At 37.5% G+C, this 24,152-nt stretch overlaps 1 pseudogene; it reads right to left on the bottom strand.

The window, feature by feature from the left end:
* Window positions 1–3,125: 3,125 nt before the first annotated feature.
* Window positions 3,126–3,244, bottom strand: LOC138090903 (5S ribosomal RNA; annotated as a pseudogene).
* Window positions 3,245–24,152: the final 20,908 nt, after the last annotated feature.

The raw sequence follows: 24,152 nt of genomic DNA, 5'->3' as shown, positions 1-24,152 counted from the left end.
CATCCCCTTCTCCTCCTGCCCTCAGTCTTTCCCAGCATCAGGGTCTTTTCAAATGAGTCAGCTCTTCGCATCAGGTGGCCAATGTATTGGAGTTTCATCAGTCTTTCCAATGAACACCCAGGACTGACCTCCTTTAGGATGGACTGGTTGGATCTCCTTGCAGTCCAAGGGACTCTCAAGAGTCTTCTCCAACACCACAGTTCAAAAGCATCAATTCTTCGGCACTCAGCCTTCTTCACAGTCCAACTCTCACATCCATACATGACCACTGGAAAAAACATAGCCTAGACTAGACGGACCTTAGTCGGCAAAGTAATATCTCTGCTTTTGAATATGCTATCTAGATTGGTCATAACTTTTCTTCCAAGGAGTAAGCGTCTTTTAATTTCATGGCTGCAGTCACCATCTGCAGTGATTTTGGAGCCCAAAAAAATAAAGTCTGACACTGTTTCCACTGTTTCCTCATCTATTTCCCATGAAGTGATGGGACCAGATGCCATAATCTTTGTTTTCTGAATGTTGAGCTTTAAGCCAACTGTTTCACTCTCCTCTTTCACTTTCATCAAGAGGCTTTTGAGTTCCTCTTCACTTTCTGCCATAAGTGTCATCTGCATAGCTGAGGTTATTGATGTTTTTCCCAGCAATCTTGATTCCAGCTTGTGTTTCTTCCAGTCCAGCGTTTCTCATGATGTACTCTGCATACAAGTTAAATAAGCAGGGTGACAATATACAGCCTTGACGTACTCCTTTTCCTATTTGGAACCAGTCTGTTTTTCCATGTCCAGTTCTAAATGTTGCTTCCTGACCTGCATACAGATTTTCAATAGGCAGGTCAGGTGGTCTGGTTTCCCCATCTCTCTCAGAATTTTTCCTTTAGGTGATAGGAAAAAAATAAAATTTTTCTTTTTGTGTGTGTGTCTTAAGCTATTGTTTTTTCTGGTCCATTTAACAAACAAGATGCTTATTTTGAAACAGTGAACAAAACTGAACAAAGCATGTATTTTTTTATGGAAAATAAAAAGGAAGGAAGGCTTCAGCAGTTATCTGAATAAATATTTGGAGTAATAATCCTGGATAGAAGATTTGGATGAAGATCATGCAAAATATCTTTTAAAATTTAAAATTTTTAAAAATTGTTTATTTTCCTCTAAGCAAAAATGCAGTAGGTGATGAACTTGAATCAGAAAAAAAAGTGATATTTATTCATCTCATGACTAATTGAACAATCCCTTTTATTTTACTTTCATTTAATAAGTTATCAATATTTCTCAAAGAGAGTTTCACACCAAGATTATAAAATGGTCTGCAAATAAAGCATTCCATGGTCAACTAGAAATGAGGAAAAAATACATAATATAATCTTGCTGCCACAGACACAAAATAATTCACACATTAAATTCTATGTGAATTTCTGATAATAAAAATACTACATTTAGATAAATTATGAGCTTTTATTTATTTCACATAAAAGCTGAGTGAATCTTTCCCTATTCATCTAGCTTTACAAAATTTATTTGTTCAACATAATTTATTTTGAGGCTAATGTGAAAGCTCAGTGAAACACTTAATGATAAAAAAGCAATGATTCTCTATATTTATTATCACATTTAGAAGAAATGCCACCTATAGCTAAAATACATTAAAATCCTATTAGGTTCTTCATATCTAATCATTGCTTCTATATTTTGCTACATGAAATTTTTTGGACAAAGGAAATGCTTTTTAAGCTATGTTTCTCAATGAAAGTCACTAGTAGTGGGAAATTGTTAGGATTTCATAACTTGAATTTTCATAACTTTTAGTTTTGTTCTCAGGATAGTAGGTTTTGATGTAATCACATACAGAGAGTCACATTTTTCTTAAAAAAAAATCTTTTAAAGTATTTCTACTTAACAAAATAAATTTTACTAGAAAGAAATCAATTAGCCAAAACATTATTCTTTGCTCTTTAAAAAATATATTTTTTCATTGAGTGACTCAAATCAAAATATTAAACACTGTGGTGGATATAGAACAGTGATAGTATATACTAGCATTTAAAGAATTTAAATATAGAATAATAAGATTTAAATTAAAGTTTCCAATGATGCATTTAATTTAGCTTTAATAAGATTTTGGCAATTTTAAATAACAGTCAATGAATTCCCCAAATCATATTTTAAGATACAATGATAGGTATGAATAGGTATTAGTCAAATTCATTAAAAATTCTTAATGATGGTTAAAAAAATCAAAATTTGAGTATTGTAATCAGTGTGATGTAGTACAAAGAACACAGGAATGAGACTAAAGGTGACTGGCTTGCAGCTGATGAGTAGATCAGATGTCATTCTATTTATCTATTCAAATAAATCCCAAATTTCAGAAATAAAAATAAATAACAACACTGACACATTTAAAGACAAATAATGAAAACAGATACTGGTTTCTGCTGACCATGGAACTTTCAAAATTCACTTTCATTCCTGTCAAAATATTCTCTAAACTCCATTCCCTAGCAAACCAGAGAAACTTAAGACTGGGGTCCTCTTTCTTTCCTTGGCCTGGCTGGGCTGTATATGTTTTGTAGCATCAAATGTGTTTCAACTTTTCAAACATGCTCCAACCATGCATATAAGAAAGTAAATTGAATTAGAAATGCTCAATATAATAAATGATTCAGTTAATTTGGTTCCGCTAGAAAATACACTATGTGCTAAATGACAATTTTTACATCCCTATTGAACTGTAAACGTAACAGTTTAATTTTTAGGAAGCCCTATATGACCATAGGAAGCACCAAATTGATTGACTTATTTGGTGTTAAGTGAAAATGAAAGTTGCTCAGTCGTGTTCAACTCTTTGTGACCCCATGGATTATACAGTCCGTGGAATTCTCCAGGGCAGAATAATGAAGTAGGTAGCCCTTCCCTTCTCCAGGGGATCTATCCATCCCAGGAATAGAACCCAGGTCTCCCACATTGCAGACAGATTCTTTGCCAACTGAGCCACCAGGGGAGCCAAAGAATACTGGAGTGAATAGCTATCCCTTCTCCAGGGGATCTTCCTGACCCAGGAGTCGAACTGGAGTCTCCCCTATTGCAGGCGAATTCTTTACCAACTGAGCTATCAGGGAAGCCCAAAAAAGTTTACAGCACCCTGTATTCCCAGGCGGTCTCCCATCCAAGTACTAACCAGACCTGACCTTGCTTTACTTTCAAGATCAGACAAGATCGGGTGCATTCAGGGTGGAATGGCAGTAACCTAGAATTGGTAATATGATAAAAATCATGATTCTTACTCCCAACAGACTTACATCTGCATAAAATTCAAAGAACCCATATGCCCTACCCCTGCTCATGAACAGTTTACCAAGACACTGATAATGGAATAAGACCATTCATGGAGATCCAGGCTTACTAAATTTCCTTAAGCTCCTCCAGGAAGAAAGGTTTTCCTACCACATGCTTTTTTAAGAATTCTCTGTTGGGCACATCTCCAGTAGCATATTGGGCACCTAATGACCTGGGGAATTCCTCTTTCAGTATCCTATTATTTTGCCTTTTCATACTGTTCATGGGGTTCTCAAGGCAAGAATACTGAAGTGGTTTGCTATTGCCTTCTCCAGTGGATCGCATTCTGTCAGACCTCTCCACCATGACCCGCCCATCTTGGGTGGCCCCACAGGGCATGGCTTAGTTTAATTGAATTAGACCAGTGAAAGTGAAAGTGAAGTCACTCAGTCCTGTCCGACTCTTTGTGACCCCATGAACTGTAGCCTATCAGCCTCCTCAGTTCATGGAATTCCCCAGCCAAGAGTACTGGAGTGGGTTGCCATTTCCTTCTCCACGGGATCTTCCCAACCCAGGGATCGAACCTAGGTCTCCTGCATTGCGGGTAGACATTTTACCATCTGAGTCACCATGGAAGTCCGAGTTAGACAAGGGTGTGACCTAAATAAAATCCTTCATGATTATACAGTGGAAGTGAGAAATATATTTCAGGGACTAGATCTGATAGATAGAGCACCTGATGAACTATGGACTGAGGTTTGTGACATTGTACAGGAGACAGAGATCAAGACAATCCCCATGGAAAATAAATGGCAGAAAAAGCAAAATGGCTGTCTGGGGAGGCCTTACAAATAGCTGTGAAAAGAAGAGAAGTGAAAAGCAAAGGAGAAAAGGAAAGATATAAGCATCTGAATGCAGAGTTCCAAAGAATAGCAAGGAGAGATAAGAAAGCCTTCCTCAGTGATCAATGCAAAGAAATAGAGGAAAACAACAGAATGGGAAAGACTAGAGATCACTTCAAGAAAATTAGAGAGACCAAGGGAACATTTCATGCAAAGATGGGCACAATAAAAGAGAGAAATGCTACGGACCTAACAGAAGCAGAAGATATTAAGAAGAGGAGGCAAGAATACACATGAGAACTGTACAAAAAAGAACTTCATGATCAAGATAATCACGATGGTGTGATCACTCACCTAGAGCCAGACATCCTGGAATGTGAAGTCAAGTGGGCCTTAGAAAGCATCACTATGAACAAAGCTGGTGGAAGTGATGCAATTCTCGTTGAGCTATTTCAAATTCTGAGAGATGATGCTGTGAAACCGCTGCACTCAATATGCCAGCAAATTTGGAAAACTCAGCAGTGGCCACAGGACTAGAAAAGGTCAGTTTTCATTCCAATCCCAAAGAAAGGCAATGCCAAAAATGCTAAAACTACAGCACAATTGCACTCATCTCACATGCTAGTAAAGTAATGGTCAAAATTCTCCAAGCCAGGCTTCAGCAATACATGTACTGTCAACTTCCAGATGTTCAAGCTGGTTTTAGAAAAGGCAGAGGAACCAGAGATCAAATTGGGAACATCCTCTGGATCATCAAAAAAGCAAGACAGTTCCAGAAAAAAACGTCTATTTCTGCTTTATTGACTATGCCAAAGTCTTTGACTGTGTGGATCACAATAAACTGTGGAAAATTCTGAAAGAGATGGCAATACCAGACCACGTGACCTTCCTCTTGAGAAACCTATATGCAGGTCAGGAAGCAACTTTTAGACCTGGACATGGAACAACAGACTGGTTCCAAATAGGAAAAGGAGTACGTCAAGGCTGTATATTGTCACCCTGCTTATTTAACTTCCATGCAGAGTACATCATGAGAAACCCTGGGCTGGAAGAAGCAGAAGCTGGAATCAAGATTGCTGGGAGAAATATCAAAAACCTCAGATATACAAGTGACACCACCTGTATAGCAGAAAGTGAAGAAGAAGTAAAACGTCTCTTGATGAAAGTGAAAGAAGAGAGTGAAAAAGTTGGCTTAATGCTCAACATTCAGAAAACGAAGATCATGGCATCTGGTCCCATCATTTCATGGGAAATAGATGGGGAAACAGGGGAAACAGTGCCAGACTTTATTTTGGGTGGTTCCAAAATCATTGCAGATGGTGACTGCAGCCATGAAATTAAAAGCCGCTTACTCCCTGGAAGAAAAGTTATGACCAACCTAGATAGTATATTGAAAAGCAGAGACATTACTTTGCCAACAAAGATCTGGCTAGTCAAAGCTATGGTTTTTCCAGTGGTCATGTATGGATGTAAAGTTGGACTGTGAAGAAAGCTGAGTGCCGAAGAATTGATGTTTTTGAGCTGTGGTGTTGGAGAAGACTCTTGAGAGTCTCTTGGACTGCAAGGAGATCCAACCAGTCCATTCTAAAGGAGATCAGCCCTGGGTGTTCTTTGGAAGAAATGATGCTAAACGTGAAACTCTAGTACTTTGGCCATGTCATGTGAAGAGTTAACTCATTGGAAAAGACTCTGATGCTGGGAGGGATTGGGGGCAGGAGGAGAAGGGAATGACAGAGGATGAGATGGCTGGATGACATCACTGACTTGATAGATGTGAGTTTGCGTGAACTCTGGCAGATGGTGATGGACAGGGAGGACTGGTGTGCTGTGATTCATGGGGTTGCAAAGAGTCAGACATGACTGAGCAACTGAACTTAAGGAACTGATTGGGCACATTTTCTTCAACTCTAATTTATTATTCTAAAAGTCCCCAAACAGGCCAATTTCCACTTAAGGTTCCAGGTTGATTATTGCAATTTCCAGAAATCCTAGGAATCTCACACAGTACTAGGCAATCCCTTTGCCTAGAAGTTACTGCTTTACACTTTAATATCCTGCTTTCTGTTCCATGTCTGACTACTGTGTCCTGGATGCTAGGCTGAAGCCAAAGAAAGGCTGGAATCTTGAGTTGTGTGTTCATGGTGTTATCAACAACACTTAATTGCTTGCCAAATGAATGAACACATGAATGATCAATGTAATACGCTAAAAAGTCCAGGACTGAAACTGCAGAAGTACAATGGTGAGTTAGAACAAAATCTATGTAATGCTTTTAGGTAAAAAGTTAAGACTTTTTATAAGGCATATAAAATGTTTTTGTAATTTATTATAATCTTGATACTTTTAAAACATTCATTAACTTTTGCACACAAAGAGACTCTGGATTACTCACATTTTAAGGTAAGAAAAATCCACCTATTAAAGGGTAATAGGTACCACTGTACTCACGATAATGAAAATTTATGTGCATCGTTTCCTCAGCAGGCCACCAAAAGGTCAAGTGTTTGCCAAAAGTGAGTCATTTATTTCAATAGTCTAGAAGAACTGCAAATCTACTTAAAACAAATGAAAATACACGGATTGTTGGTACACACCCATATGTGTGTGTGTGTGTGTATGCACACATATATATGGGACTTCCCTGGTGGCTCAGTCATTAAAGAATCTACCTGCAATATAGGAGACATGGTTTCAATCCCTGAGCCGGGAAGATCCCCTAGAGAAGGGAGTGGCTACCCACTCCACTATCCTTGCCTGGAGAATCCCATGGACAGAGGAACCTGGCGGGCTACAGTGCATGGGGTCACAAAGAGTCAGACACGACTGAGAGACGAAGGACACACACAAATGATGTATATGTATATGTATATGTATATGTATATGTATATGTATATGTATATATATATATGTATATATTCTGTGGAAATATTAAGTTGTGCCAAATTATAGCTACTATTTAAAAACTAATCCTGAGTGATTGAAGGGTTGATATAGATACTTTTAGCTCTTTATTGAAGTATACCAACCATTGTTCTAGGGCTTCCCTGATAGCACAGTTGGTAAAGAGTCTGCCTGCAATGCAGGAGACCCAGGTTCAATTCCTGACTTGGGAAGATCCCCTGGAGGAGGAAATGACAACTCACTCCAGCATTCTTGCCTGGAGAATCTCCTGACAAGGAAACCTGGGAGGCTACAGTCTATGGGTGCACAAGAGTTGGATATGACTGAGTGACAGCACACACAATCATTGTTCTACACATAATTTTATAATAAAGTTTGCTCTGTTTGATCAATTATTAAAGTGTAGAAATCTACTGATTCTACATGCTGTCCACCACTCTGCATATTGCTAATAAGCTTAACTTTATTTTTGACCACTAAAGACTTGGAATAACCAAAGCAATATTGAGAAAAAAGAACAAAGCTGGAAGTATCATGCTCCCTGACTTTAGACTGCACTACAATATTCACTTGATTTCTCTAGACATTTAAAAAGATATGGGTTCACTTTGGTTAAACACTATAAACTCATTTTAATCAGTATCTTAGGGCAGCTGACATGCTTTCCATCTCTGTTCCTCTATCTCAGTTGTGACTAGCTGAGTTCAATTTGCTATGGAACATTCAGCCTAACATCAGACATTAAAAAAAAAAATTTTAATTCTATAACACAGCTGACTGTGTCCCTTTATATTAAGATGCTTATGATTTCAAATTTGCTATTTTAAGATACAAATAGTAAACAAGATAGGATATAATTTAATGCAGAGGTGCTTGCAGGAGGGTTGGTTGGTTTTTATTGTTTGAAAAAAAAAAGAGAGAGAGAGAGAGGGATGAGGGGAATAACAGAAAAAAGCTTAAAATATCTATAACACTTTTAGATTATAGATGTCCCCAATTACAGTTATACAGAATCCAATTTAAAACACTTGCTGATAGAGCAGTTGAAGATAACAAGCTTCCTAAAATTTCTTGAAGGATGTGAAATCTGGATACAGATCTCTCATTCCTTACTTTTTTCTATAGTAATATCACAAGCAACAGGTAAAATATTCCTAACCACTCAGAAGAGATTTCTGTTGTATAACATCAACTTAGAGTTTTATGGAAGGTAAAATTAAATTAAATTTTACAGTATTACGATCACTAAGTAGAAATATAAAGAAACTATAAAGAAATATAATATCCCATGCCCAGAGGCCTTCTGAAATAAAAGACTGTATTAAAGAGTATATTAAAAAGTGTATTAAAAAGACAGATCCTTTCAACATTATATCAGAAAGTAAGGTATTCTATTTTTCTATGTCCTCAAGGCTAAACTTTAAACATCTGTCATTTATAAAAGGCCCTGCCAAGAAATGCAGAGAAACCAGACAATGACCAAAAGGAAAAAAAAAAAAACCCAAACTCCAAAACTCTGCTTGTTTGCTTTCCTGGGCAACTAGCAAATATACACAAAATTATTTTTAAGAAATAATTGTTTAATACCTCTATTCAATAACAATCAAATTAATTTAGCCTATAATATATGCCAGGGATTGTGCCTAAACCCTACAGAGTCAGAGACGAACATGACACTCAAATAATTTGAAAAGAATTGGAAACAGAGACAGATTTTAAATGTAGTAACAGAAAGAAAGAAAAAAAACCTTTTGGAGAATGAAAAAAATACACACACACGGAATCTAAACTGGGTTGCAAGGGAAGAAGGAACAATGAATAAATGCAAAAATCATCTTGAGGAAAAAAAATGGTTTCTTTCAGAAACTGAAATAAGGTGAATATGATTGAAACTTCTAGAAAATGGAAAAAAAAACTAAAATAAAAGTTTCAGAATTACAGAGCAGTTATGTATTATTCACTCACTCAAGTTTGGTGGGGAATTTTGTCTGGTTTTTATTCTAAAGTTAATGACAATTCACTGAAGAGCATTTCAGCAGAGGATCACCACAAGATTTATATCGAATCTTTGGCTCACTGTGATTTGGGATTGGGGTTAAAGAGAATGACCAAAGACCAGCTAGCATGCACTTAGTTTACAGTAATATAGGGAAATCTGGGTAGCATAGAGTGTCAGAAACACTGGTGTAGAATTGGTAGGAATTAGGATTTGGATTGACTGGATACAGAGGATGTGTTTGGAAGAGGTTTTCAAGATGACTCAACTTTTTGACAAGAGAAAGTGGGAGTAATTTGTAATTGTAATGCAGGGGAAGATGAGGATATGATAAAATCTAATTGTCTGATTATCTTTATTCACAAAATAGGTATTACAGATTCCTCCCAAATCATAAGGATAAGAGATTAGCCCCTCATAAACATAGCTATCCAAGAATCAACAAAATAGTATTTGCTTATTATCTGTAGTTACAACTAGAAGATCATTTGCAGTTGTAGATTACATACAAGAAAAAAAAAAAGTCTACAATTATACCCCTTTTGTCACCAACAAAGGCAATTAGCAATTCCTAGGAAACAAAAATAGAAACTTGGTAATAAAGAGTAACCTTTTTATTTTCCTTTGTGCCTAGTCTAGTTTCAGCTGCTCACAGAAGGCTGTGCAGAGGCCTCACATCTAGCCTTTCAGAGTTCCTGGTGCTAAACTGCTGTTTCAGCACCAGTGCTCAGGACTGTGTGCATATGCTGTGTGTGACACTCTATCCAAGATGGCGGCAGTGGCTGTGTGCAGAGACATCCCTCCCAGTGCTCTATATGGGCTAGGAGCAGGACAACTGTGCCAGCCCCAAGAGAACCCCACCCCTCATCCTCGGAGAGATCCCTAGAAGGTAGCCCCACTTACAGACTGTCCAGAGAGCTTGTACTCTAGAGCAGAGCTCACACCAGTCCATTCTCTGATCAAAGAATAAACTTTCCTTTGCTTCTGAATCCAACTTGGTCTTATTCTGTGGCTTCAGACTGAATGACACCCGACAAGAAGCACAGAAAGATCAGTTGATTTTGTTGTTTAGTCACTAAGTCATGTCCAACACTTTTCTGACCCCGTGGACTGTGGCCCACCAGGCTCCTCTGTCCATGGGGTTTCCCAAGCAAGAGTACTGGAGTGGGTTGCCATTTCCTTCTCCATAGGATCCTTTTGACCCAGGGATGGAACCCATGTCTCCTGTATCGGCAGGTCAATTCTTTACCACTGAGTCTCTTGGGAAGCCAAAAGGATTAGTAACACTTTCTATATCTACAGCCTTTTTCAGTGTAACTTTTGCAGCTTTTCCCATCTAAGATGAATTCTTTCCCTCATTTCTCAAATCTAGACTCAGTCTGTGAGTTGGCTTTGACTAACAGAATGAAGGGAAAACATCACCATACAATTCTGTGTCCAGTCGTCAACAGACCTTACTTGCTTCATTCCTTCTCTTCTACTTTCACAACAGGAACAAGTCAAACCAACAAACACCCTCAAATCTGAGAGGGTTCTTCCTGGGCTGGACCAAATGCCATAAATGTATGTTTATGTGGATGGTACATGTGAGTTACCACCTAGGTGACATGGAAACTTATGACAAATCAGTAAGTGTTGCTCTAAAATTTGATAAATGATACAATCATGTAAATACATGGAGTCTGAATCAGATGAGAGATAAAACTGACCATTTACATTACATTCTTTATCATTTTGGAGTTAATGCTTATTTTATTATGGTAGTATACACAGATATCAGCAATAGTTTGGGGAGAAAATGAAGGTTTGGGGAATAGATAGAGGGCAGAACCACAGCTTCTAGAACATTCTTCAGAGAACAAACTTCAATCACTGGAGATTTGGGAAGGATTTCCCCAAAGTACTGAGTGCTGTCCAAGCTATCTGTACAACTCTACAATTGCCCCAACTGATGGGATGGAAATGACAAACATGATTTTATTTGGCTAAACAATAAAAATATAACCTGCAAAGACAAGATGAAAAAGGGTTTGGTCTTAGACAGTGAAAGACAAATACTGTATGATTTCACTTCTATGTGGAATCTAAAAGAAAAGAAATGAACAAACATAAACAGAAATAAAGTTTTAAATACAGAGAACAAACAGGTGGTTGACAGAAGGGAGAAGGAATGAAAGGGAAAGAACTGGTGTGAGAGATTAAAAAGTACAGACTTGTAGTTGTAAAACAAATGAGTCATGAAATGTACAGTGTGGGGAATATAGTCAGTAACTATGTAATATCTAATATCTTTGCCTGGCGATATATTTTAACTTATTTTGCTGATCAGTATGAAATGTATACAAATATCAAATCATTATGCTGTATAACAAGAATTAACATAATGCTGTCGGTCAATTGACTAGTTTTCCGTGAGTATGGTTTCAGTGTGTCTGCCCTCTGATGCCCTCTTGCAACACCTACCATCTTACTTGGGTTTCTCTTACCTTGGGCGTGAGGTATCTCTTCAAGGCTGCTCCAGCAAAACGCAGCCACTGCTCCTTACCTTGGATGGGTGGGCCATGGTAGAGAGGTCTGACAGAATGTGGTCCACTGGAGAAGGGAATGGCAAACTACTTCAGTATTCTTGCCTTGAGAATCCCATGAACAGTATGAAAAGGCAAAATGATAGGATACTGAAACAGGAACTCCCCAGGTCAGTAGGTGCTCAATATGCTACTGGAGATCAGTGGAGAAATAACTCCAGAAAAAATGAAGGGATGGAGGCAAAGCAAAAACAATACCCAGCTGTGGATCTGACTGGTGATAGAAGCAAGGTCCGATGCTGTAAAAAGCAATATTACATAGGAACCTGGAATGCCAGGTCCATGAATCAAGGCAAATTGGAAGTGGTCAAACAAGAGATGACAAGAGTGAACATCTACATGCTAAGAATCAGCAAAATAAAATGGACTGGAAAGGGTGAATTTAACTCATATGACCATTATATCTACTACTGTGGGCAGGAATCCCTCAGAAGAAATGGAGTAGCCATCATGTTTGACAAAAGAGTCCGAAATGCAGGACTTGGATGCAATCTCAGAAATGACAGAATGATCTCTGTTCATCTCCAAGGCAAACCATTCAATATCATGGTAATCCAAGTCTATGCCCCAACCAGTAACGCTGAAGAAGCTGAAGTTGAATGGTTCTATGAAGACCTACAAGACCTTTTAGAACTAACACCCAAAAGAGATGTCCTTTTCATTATAGGGGACTGGAATGAAAAGTAGGAAGTCAAGAAACCCCTGGAGTAACAGGCAAATTTGGCCTTGGAATGTGGAATGAAGCAGGGTAAAGACTAATAGAGTTTTGCCAAGAAAATGCACTGGTCATAGCAAACACCCTCTTCCAACAACACAAGAGAAGACTCTACACATGGACATCACCAGATGGTCAACAACGAAATCAGGTTGATTATATTCTTTGCAGTCAAAGATGGAGAAGCTCTATACAGTCAACAAAAACAAGACCAGGAGCTGCCTGTGGCTCAGATCATGAATTCCTTATTGCCAAATTCAGACTCAAATTGAAGAAAGTAGGGAAAACCACTAGACCATTCAGGTATGACCTAAATCAAATCCCTTATGATTATACAGTGGAAATGAGAAATAGATTTAAGGGCCTGGATCTGATAGATAGAGTTCCTGATGAACTATGGAATGAGGTTCATGACATTGTACAGGAGACAGGGATCAAGACCATCCCCATGGAAATGAAATGCAAATAAGCAAAATGGGTGTCTGGGGAGGCCTTACAAATAGCTGTGAAAAGAATAGAAGTGAAAAGCAAAGGAGTAAAGGAAAGATATAAGCATCTGAATGCAGAATTCCAAAGAATAGCAAGAAGAGATAAGAAAGCCTTCTTCAGTGATCAATGCAAAGAAATAGAGGAAAACAACAGAATGGGAAAGACTAGAGATCTCTTCAAGAAAATTAGAGATACCAAGAGAACATTTCATGCAAAGGTGGGCTCAGTAAAGGACAGAAATGGTATGAACCTAACAGAAACAGAAGATATTAAGAAGAGGTGGCAAGAATACACAGAAGAACTGTACAAAAAAGATCTTCATGACCTGGATAATCATGATGGTGTGATCACTCATCTAGAGCCAGACATCCTGGAATGTGAAGTCAAGTGGGCCTTAGAAAGCATCACTATGAACAAAGCTAGTGGAGGTGATGGAATTCCAGTGGAGCTCTTTCAAATCCTGAAAGATGATGCTGTGAAAGTGGTGCATTCAATATGCCAGCAAATTTGGAAAACTCAGCAGTGGCCACAGGACTGGAAAAGGTCAGTTTTCATTCCAATCCCAAAGAAAGGAAATGCCAAAGAATGCTAAAACTACAGCTCAATTGCACTCATCTCACATGCTAGTAAAGTAATGTTCAAAATTCTCCAAGCCAAGCTTCAGCAATACGTGAACCGTGAACTTCCTGATGTTCAAGCTGGTTTTAGAAAAGGCAGAGGAACCAGAGATCAAATTGCCAACATCTGCTGGATCATGGAAAAAGCAAGAGAGTTCCAGAAAAACACCGATTTCTGCTTTCTTGACTATGCCAAAGCCTTTGACTGTGTGGATCACAATAAACTGTGGAAAATTCTAAGAGATGGGAATACCAGCCCACCTAACCTGCCTCTTGAGAAATCTGTATGCAGGTCAGGAAGCAACAGTTAGAACTGGACATGGAACAACTGACTGGTTCCAAATAGGAAAAGGAGTACATCAAGGCTATATATTGTCACCCTGCTTATTTAACTTCCATGCAGAGTACATCATGAGAAAGGCTGGAAGATAACAAGCTGGAATCAAGATTGCCGGGAGAAATATCAATAACCTCAGATATGCAGATGACACCATCCTTATGGCAGAAAGTGAAGAGGAACTCAAAAGCCTCTTGATGAAAGTGAAAGAGGAGAGTGAAAAAGTTGGCTTAAAGCTCAACATTCAGAAAACGAAGATCATGGCATCTGGTGCCATCATTTCATGGGAAATAGATGGGGAAACAGTGGAAACAGTGTCAGACTTTATTTTTTGGGCTTCAAAATCACTGCAGATGGTGACTGCAGCCATGAAATTAAAAGACACTTATTCCTTGGAAGAAAAGTTATGGCCAACCTAGATGGCATATTAAAGAGCAGAGACATTACTTTGCCGACTAAGGTCCGGCTAGTCAACGGTATGGTTTTTCCATTGGTCATGTATGGATGTGAGAGTTGGACTGTGAATAAGGCTGAGCCCCGCAGAATTGTTGCTTTTGAACTGTGGTGTTGGAGAAGACTCTTGAGAGTCCCTTGGACTGCAAGGAGATCCAACCAGTCCACTCTGAGGGAGATCAGCCCTGGGATTTCTTTGGAAGGAATGATGCTAAAGCTGAAAATCCAGTACTTTGGCCACCTCATGCAAAGAGTTGACTCATTGGAAAAGACTTTGATGCTAGGAGGGATTTGGAGCAGGAGGAGAAGGGGACGACAGAGGATAAGATGCCTGGATGGCATCACTGACTCGATGGACATGAATCTGAGTGAACTCCGGGACTTGGTGATGGACAGGTAGGCCTGGCGTGCTGCAATTCATGGGGTCGCAAAGAGTCGGACACGACTGAGCTACTGAAGTGAACTGAACTGTAGGTCAATTGCGCTTCAAAAGCCAACAGACAAACAGATTCATAGGACAGAGGTAAGGTTTGTGATGACTAGAGGTGGGGATGTCAGGAGAAGGGGAATAGGGTGTAAGCATTCAAAATGTGGAACCTTTCAGTTATAAGATGAATAAGCATTAGAGATGTAATCTACAACTTGATGAATGTAATTAGAACTTCTGTATGTTACATATGAATGTCAAGAGTAAATCCCAAGAGTTCTCATCAAAAGAAGACATTCTTCTATTTCTTTATATTTATGTCCATGTGGGATTATGGATATTCTTTAAATTTATGATAATCTCTTCATGATACATTAAAATAAAAACCATTATGCTACACACTTTAAACTTATCTATTACTGCATGCTACTTATATCTCAATACAACTGGAAGGGAGAGAAAAAAAAAAGGAAGAAAATATAGTCTGCCAAGGCCAGATGATAACTTATTAATAATGAGTAGATTCATAAGGGAGAATGAAGCCTATACGAAGGAAGCAAATTGGATGATTGGGAATATTAATATAGTTAACAATAATTGAAAAACAAAATAATGGCCCAGATCAAAATACATGGCTCCCAAAATAAATGTTAACAAAAATTCTTGTGAAAACATTCTACATCAAGTATTCACACAATTCCCTTTACCAGGTGAGAAAACTAGGGAGCAGTAATGTCATTTATCTTTCCAAAGTTTACACAACTAAGAAAAAATTAGGATTATATCTTTTAAAGTTGTTTTACTGAAAATTCACTAGCAAGTTTGGAACTCTACCTTCTGTTCATCCAAGGACCATATCAAAATCAATGGATGCTTTTCCTGACAATATGTTTAATATAAGTAAGGAGCAACAAAATTGAGTTCACCAATCAGTGTTTCTTTTCTGAATTTTTTCTATTATAAGAAACACTTGCAAGTACATTCCCATACTTTTAACTAGGATTAGGAATGAAAACCATTAATGAGAACTGTACTGAATTTTATTGTGTTCTTAATAGCAATCCCAATTATGTTAATGGTAATATGGTTATTAACATTAAATTCCAATTCAGTTTGAAACTGAATTTCTCGGTTTGACAAAGGAGTTTCAAGTCACAAAAACCCTAGTCTATTAATTTTTTGAATCTACCTATTTATTTATGTATTTTAATTGGAGGCTAATTACTTTAAAATATCGTAGTGGATTTTGCCATACATTGACCTATATTAAAAATGTTTTTGTTTCCTCTTCTTCATTAGAAATTTCAGCCCTTGTTGTCTTATGCAGAGAGAACTACAACACTGCAAGAGACTCTCACCCAGATTAGACATTAGGTGACACTTATGATTAGGAAAGATGGGGTACTCATGTTCTCTTTCTATTTGCATTTGACACAGAAAACTTCAGGAGAGAGAAGACACTCTGATTCAAGAAAGGTTCAGACTGATTGAACTGTTTGACTTGCTTTGTTCAACACATCCTCCAGAGACATAAGCTATGTCATGAATCTAATCCATACAGTGACAAAGGGTACCCATTAAAACCCTCTAACTTTCCAGCTCAATGGTTGTTACATTTAATAATGAGCCAAAATAAGGCTGTGTTTTAGGGAACATAATATATCACCCACTCCTCAAATGAGACTCTGTAAGGGAAAATGGGTGTAGAATTGACAATCTTGTCCTAATGGGCAAATGGAATGAAACTGATTTACAGTCAAAATAGTTTGAGGCAAAGGTAAGGTAAGGATATCTCATAGCAAACACAAATAGTAAATGATTAAACAAAAATAATTACAAAGAGAAATTAAAGTGTATATATTATAAAGTCTTCAGTCCATTTATAATTATTAGATTCTTCTGCATATATTTATACATTTTATGTGCAGTTCAGTCACTCAGTAATGTATGATTCTTTGCAAGCCCATGGACTGCAGCATGCCAGGCTTCCCTGTCTATCACCAACTCCCAGAGCTTATTCAAACTCATGTTCATTGAATCGGTGATGCCATCCAACCATCTCATCCTGTGTCGTCCCTTTCTCCTCCCACCTTCAATCTTTCCCAGCATCAGGGACTTTTCCAATAAGTCAGTTCTTTGCATCAGGTGGCTAAAGTATTGGAGTTTCAGCTTCAGCATCAGTCCTTCCAATGCCAGGACTAATCTCATTTAGGATAGACTGGTTGGATCTCCTTGCAATCCAAGGGACTCTCAAGAGTCTTCTCCAACACCATAGTTCAAAAGCATCAATTCTTTAGTGCTCAGCTTTCTTTTTAGTCCAATTCTCACATCCATACATGACTACTGGAAAAACCATAGTTTTGACTAGATGGACTTTTGTCAGCAAAGTAATGTCTCTGCTTTTCAATATGCTATCTAGGTTGGCCATAGCTTTTCTTCCAAGGAGCAAGCATCTTTTAATTTCATGGCTACAGTTACCATCTGCAGTGATTTTAGAGCCTAAAAAATAAAGTCTCTCACTGTTTCCACTGTTTCCCCATCTATTTCCCATGAAGTGACGGGACTGGATGCCATGATCTTAGTTTTCTGAAAGTTGAGTTTTAAGCCAAATTTTTCACTCTCCTCGTTCACTTTCATCAAGAGGCTCTTTAGCTCTTCTTCACTTTCTGCCATAAGGGTGGTGTCGTCTGCATATATGAGGTTATTGATATTTCTCCCGGCAATCTTGATTCCATCTTGGGCTTCATCCAGCCCAGCATTTCACATGATGTACTCTGCATCTAAGTTAAATATCAGGGTGACAATATACAGCCTTGATGTACTCCTTTCCTGATTTGAAACCAGTCTGTTGTTCTATGTTCAATTCTAACTGTTGCTTCTTGACCTGCATATAGATTTCTCAGGAGGCAGCTCAGGTAGTCTGGTATTCCCATCTCTTGTAGAATTTTCCACAGTTGTGATCCACACAGTCAAAGACTTTGGCATACTTAATAAAGCAGAAGTAGATGTTTTTCAAGAACTCTCTGGCTTTTTCAATGATCCAACAGATCTTGGCAATTTGACCTCTGGTTCCTTTGCCTTTTCTAAATCCAGTTGAACATCTGGAAGTTCACTGTTCACATACTGTTTAGTTATATATATATATATATATATATATATATATATATATATACACACACACATTTTTTTTAACTGATTTTTTAGAAATTTCAGGAAGAATTTTCTTCTATATGAACACTTCCCTAGTGGGTGATGCTTCTCAAAACCATCAGTACTTCCTAATTTTGAAATAATATATTTAATGTCTGATACTTTTATTCAATTTTCTTGCTGCCAATTAACAAAATTTTTTCTCAGAGATTCAATACCTTCAATCTCACAGATGTATATAATTGATAATAGATTACAGGCAGTTTTTTTTTTTTTTAATTTTAGGTATTTTTAGAAAATATTAGTAGATGTTCTATGATAAATACACACAATTTATGTGTATGCTACACCAACATCCATGAGTTATAATGCATAATAACTCTGATAATTATTTCACTAAATAAATCCATTTAGTTTTTTAATGTGCTTTACCAACTTTTTCAAATTATTTTATAGTGAAATATTACATCCCTCCCCCCTCATTGCTGCCAGAAATGATCAGTTAACATCTTACTGCAAGCTATTTGTCAGTATATTATTGTGGGAAATCCTAAAATATTCTCACTCCTGGAAATAATAGCTTTAAATGGGCAAAACCCTTCCAAGTTCAGTAAACAAAGAGTGAATTTATATTTATGAGCCCTTGCCATGTTCCAGATGTTATGATGAGCACATTTTATGCTACAGGAGAATGGTGCCTTAAACATTTTAACTTTGGCTTGGAGATATAGCATGCAGGAAAGAGGGGGCTGTTTCCACATTTATAACAAGAGAAAACCTGGAGAAACTAAAACAACTTCTCTTAAACTCATCAGAGAACTGAAGTCACAGGCAAACCACTGACTCAAAATAGGTAATGAAGCATTCACCTCCAAGGAGAAATAGGACAAGGGCAATTACTTGCCTGGAAAAGAAAGATATCAGGAATACCATGAAAGCAGGTGAGAGCTGTCAAATGTTCACCAGGGGCTAGTGTAAGAGAAGAAAGCATCAGGGGTAGAGGAGGGTGTTTCACACTGTCTGCAAGGTTTCCTACAGGAGTTCTAATAGCTGCTCACTTGGAAGATGAGCGAGCTCACTGAAAATGCTTGCTCACAGTGCTGGCTGGAGGAGAGGAGCAGAAATCACGGCCAGAACTCTCCTGGGCTCATCTCTACGATCCCCTCTATAGAACAGAAGCCTTAATCTGAAGGGGGGAAGATAATAAAAACTGTGCCAAAGAGTTGGACACAACTCAGTTACTGAACAGCAACAGCTGGCGAGCTCCAATAGAAACTCACTGAATCTGGGAAGAAAAAAAGAACTTTAATCATTCAATCAATCAACTGTTCGCTATTCTCTGAGAGAAGCAGAATCCCTACTTCTTCGGGAAGGGCCAACGTTCCATCTGAAGAAGTATAACACCTGGAAGGCCACACCCCTGAGATCAAGGCTCTCATCTGGAAAAAGACTAAGGTTTTATCAAATCATCAGAGAAACCCATACCTCCTCTAGCAGAAAACTAACAAGCATCAAGGAAGACAACAACAGAGTACCACTGGAGGGCTGCAAAGGACACACTATCCTAGGAGGCAATGCAAATGGAAGACCAAAAGCCAAGGGGGTGGGAGGGAGACTCAAAGCCAACAGGGACTAGAATCTAAAACAAACCCCTGAAATTAGCCCTCAATGTAAACCCAAGGTGTAACTAGCGGGATCTGAAGCTTCTTAGGCACTGACAATAGCCAGAGCTATAATATGGCTTGAAAACCAGAAAAACTTCGGACTAGTTTAACACAAAAACCCATATAAAAGGCCTTGCAGAAGGAAAAGAATCAGTGAACTTGCAGATAGGCCCATAGAAATGTGGCAAAACTGAAATGCAAACAGAAAAAGGAAAACACTCATACACATATACAAAACAGCATTATTTATATAGTATATTTACCAACTTGATATTAATACTGAAACTCTTAGACAAATCTAGAACCTGAAGTATTCTAAAGGAAAATTAATTTAGATTCTTGAAAAATGTCAAAATCATGAAAAGGAAACAAAATAAGTCAGGGGACCATTCTAGATGAATACATTTAATGACAAAAGACAATCAATAAACGTTGATTAGATCCTGGAGGAAAGATGAGAAATACTACAAAAAGACAGGGAAACAGGAAGAACAGGAAGATGAAGAGGAAAGAAAGAAGAAAACGAAGAGATACTGCCAACACAGTGAAATTAACCAAGTGCCAAATATCATATGAGTGTTTATCATATTATTCTAAATTTTCTGTAACATGAATTTTCTTAAGATAAATGGAAAAAAGAAATATGATAGCTGTTTCTTTTGCCTGATCTTCACTCTATTTTTCTATCACTGTGTCAGTTTCCTCAATTCAGTTCAGTTCAGTTCATTTGCTCAATCGTGTCCGATTCCTTGTGACACCATGGAATGCAGCATACCAGGTTTCCCTGTCCATCACCAAAGCCTGGAGCCTACTCAAACTCATGTCCATTGAATTGGTGATGCCATCCAACCAGCATCTCATCCTCTGTCATCCCCTTCTCCCACCTTCAATCTTTCCCAGCATCAGGATCTTCTCTAATGAGTCAGTTCTTCGCATCAGGTGGTCAAAGTATTGGAGCTTCAGTTTCAGCATCAGTACTCCCAATGAATATTCAGGACTGATTTTCTTTAGGATTGACTGATCTGATATTCTTGAAGTCCAAAGGACTCTCAAGAGTCTTCTCCAGCACACCAATTCAAAAGGATCAATTCTTCAGTGCTCAGCTTTCTTTATACTCCAACTCTCACATCCATACATGACTATGGAAAAAAATGTAGTTTTGACTAGATGGACCTTTGTTGGCAAAGTAATATCTCTGCTTTTCAATATGCTGTCTAGGTTGGCCATAGCTTTTCTTCCAAGGAGCAAGCATCTTTTAATTTTATGGCTGCAGTCACCATCTGCAGTGATTTTGGAGCCCCCCAAAATAAAGTTTCTCACTGTTTCCACTGTTTCCCCGTCTATTTGCCATGAAGTGATGGGACCGAATGTCATGATCTTAGTTTTCGAAAGTTGAGTTTTAAGCCAATTTTTCACTCTCTTCTTTCACTTTCACCAAGACACTCTTTAGCTCTTCTTCACTTTCTGCCATAAGGGTGATGTCATCTGCATATATGAGGTTATTGATATTTCTCCTGGCAATCTTGATTCCAGCCTGTACTTCTTCCAGCCCTGCATTTTGCATGATGTACTCTGCATGTAAGTTAAATAAGCAGGGTGACAATATACAGCCTTGATGTACTCCTTTCCCTATTTGGAACCAGTTTGTTGTTCCATGTCCAGTTCTAACTGTTGCTTCTTCACTTGCATACAGATTTCTCAGGAGGCAGGTCAGGTGGTCTGGTATTCCCATCTCTAAGAATTATCCACAGTTTGTTGTGATCCACACAGTCAAAGACTTTGGCATAGTCAATAAAGCAGAAGTAGATGTTTTTCTAACTCTCTTGCTTTTTCTATGATCCAACGGGTGTTGGCAATTTGATCTCTGGTTCCTCTGCCTCTTCTAAATCCTGCTTAAACATCTGAAAGTTGATGGTTCATGTACTGTTCAAGCCTGGCTTGGTGAAGTTTGAGTACTACTTTGCTAGCCTGTGAGATGAGTGCAATTGTGCGTAGTTTGAGAGTTCTCTGGCTGCCTTTATTTGGGATTTGAATGAAAACTGACCTTTTCCAGTTCTGTGGCCACTGCTGAGTTTTCCAGATATTATGGCATATTAAGTACAGCACTTTCACGGCATCATCTTTTAGGATCTGAAATAGCTCAATTGGAATTTCATCACCTTCACTGGCTTATAGTGATGCTCCCTAAGGACAACTTGAGTTCACATTCTAGGATGTCTGGCTCTAGGTGAGTGATCACATCATCGTGGTTATCTGGGTCATAAAATCTTTTTTGTATAGTTCTTCTGCATATTCTTGCCACCTCTTCTTAATATCTTCTGCTTCCATTAGGTTCCTACCATTTTTGTCCTTTATTCCAGATAACTGCTGAATAATTAACTTAAAGTGTGAATAAATATCATAAAAAGTTTTCTTCTGGGCTAAAGTAGAAAATGCTGTAGTGAATCAGCATTTTTCTATGATATTAAAAAAACAGAAACAATTTTTGAGAACAGTCTTTCATTGTATGCACAGATCTCTCAAAATTTTTAAAATCCTATCATTTCAAAGGACATAGACGTATACTTTATGAGTTTTAAGTTCAGTAACCATTATTAACTTCTACCTTGCATTTCAAGTTTTCAGTAAGAGTAGACATATATTAACTAATAATAGTAATCAGGATAGTTTCATACACATAAACTGTAGGAAATGTGAATCACTTGGAAGTAAACAGCTGAAAAAAATCCAGACTAGAACTGAGGTTACATGTTCAGTAAAGTGGATACATAAAAACAAAAAAGTATTTAGAGACAGTTTCATAAATTCATTCTGTGGAAATGTATCTAGTACTTTAGAAGAACCTGGATACTTTTAGTTATTGACTGGAAATAAGCACAAACCAGAAGTCAAGAGGGATGGAGGACAAATCTGACAATGTGGAGTAGGAGGTGAAGCAGAGTGGGAGAAACCTGAAAGAGAGGAGAACAAGAAAGTACTGTCAAAAGATGAAAACAGATTTGCATCCCTGGAATAATCTTGTTCAGGGAAAGACTGTAACATAATTACACTACTAAGATGGTTACTACTTTCTAGAAAGTTACAAGAATTTTCAAAACGGTTAAGTAACTTCACTGTAAGAGATGAAACAATTTCAAGAGACATTTTTATTTTTTAGCATTTTATAAATTTTTATTTTTACTTTATTTTGCTTTACAATACTGTATTGGTTTTGCCATACATTGACATGAATCCACCACGGGTGTACATGAGTTCCCAGTCCTGAACCCCCCTCCCCCCTCCCACCCCATATCATCTCTCTGGATCATCCCCGTGCACCAGCCCCAAGCATCCTGTATCCTGTATCGAACATAGATTCTACTCATTACTTGTACATTGTGTAAAGTTCAGCAACTCACATATGGTTCATATGATTTCATACACAACAAAAATGCTCCAGTATGTGTTATCCATTTTAAGTGTGACTTTTTTATTTCTTTTTTTTTTTGTAGAGCCTTCTTCAAGTAACACTATTATTTTTGTTTGATTGGGGGTTGGGGAAGTTTATTTTTATTTGGGTGTTCGTTTTTTTTGTTTGATGTTGAAATTCATTATCTCTGATATCAATGATTTGCGTAATGCTGTGTGGTTTCATATATATATATACATATATATATACTATGTATATATATGTATATATACATACACATATATATATATAAGAGAAGTGTTAGGATGTTGAGGCAAGCTATTTCAATATGCTGAAATGAAATAGCCTATAATCTGTATATATACATATTCATTCTGAAGGATTATTCTAATTAACTACCATTCATTTTTGAAATAGTATATTTTATTAGTATCAGTATCAACACAATCAGTGTGTTTATTCTACTGTTTTTTTCCCATATTTGGAAGCAATTGATTTTGCGTTATCATTCGTGCCAACATTCTCATAACACTTTATAAATACACGTGCTCTACCTGCAGCTTTTAATGAGGAATGATTCTGTTCACAGCAGCTTCCTTAGAACATCAGTCCAAGGGATTGTGTTTGGCACACCAAGCTGTTAAACTTTCCTATCATTTGTGTGTAATTTTTTAAGCATTGCCTGTGGCTTTACTGTTCATTATTAAAAGAAAAGCATGCTCAGAATTTCAATTGATTTCTCTTGCCTGAATACCAATTAAAACCTGTTTATTACAACATTGGAAATGCTCTCTAATTCATTACTTTCATAACAGAATTTCTTGGTTCTAATAAGCTTGCTTTTATACCCTAAAATATGTATTGGAGTATTTCTCAATTCTGTAGAATTATACCTGATTAGGAAGAAAAAAGTCAAGCTATAGGATTTATTTGTTTAACCAGGAAAGAAGGAGGCAGGCATTAAGATCAGACTTTATCTTAATTATTAATAGAATTGTGAGAGGTAGCAGTAGTTATGAATTTGAGTCTAAATTTATTGGGAAAAGGCATTCATGTATGATTCTACATTGAATAAAGGGGATAACATAAGAGATCTTGATAATAGAATTCCATAAGAACACATAAAATGTGGCAATAAAAATATAAAATAATAAAATAGCAATTAAATTATTTCAGAAAATGCTATTATCTTTCCTTTAAAAGATAGATCAAGATACTTTTAGTAAACTTTAAAAATTATGTCTGGTTTGTAATAGGATAACTCAAAATTACTGAAGACCTTACACGCTAGTTGA

The sequence above is a fragment of the Capricornis sumatraensis genome, chromosome 14, assembly GCF_032405125.1.
Source record: "Capricornis sumatraensis isolate serow.1 chromosome 14, serow.2, whole genome shotgun sequence".
NCBI classification, from domain to species: Eukaryota; Metazoa; Chordata; class Mammalia; order Artiodactyla; family Bovidae; genus Capricornis; species Capricornis sumatraensis.
The sequence above is the reverse complement of the archived record's forward strand: the minus strand, read 5'-3'. Positions and strand labels throughout refer to the sequence as shown.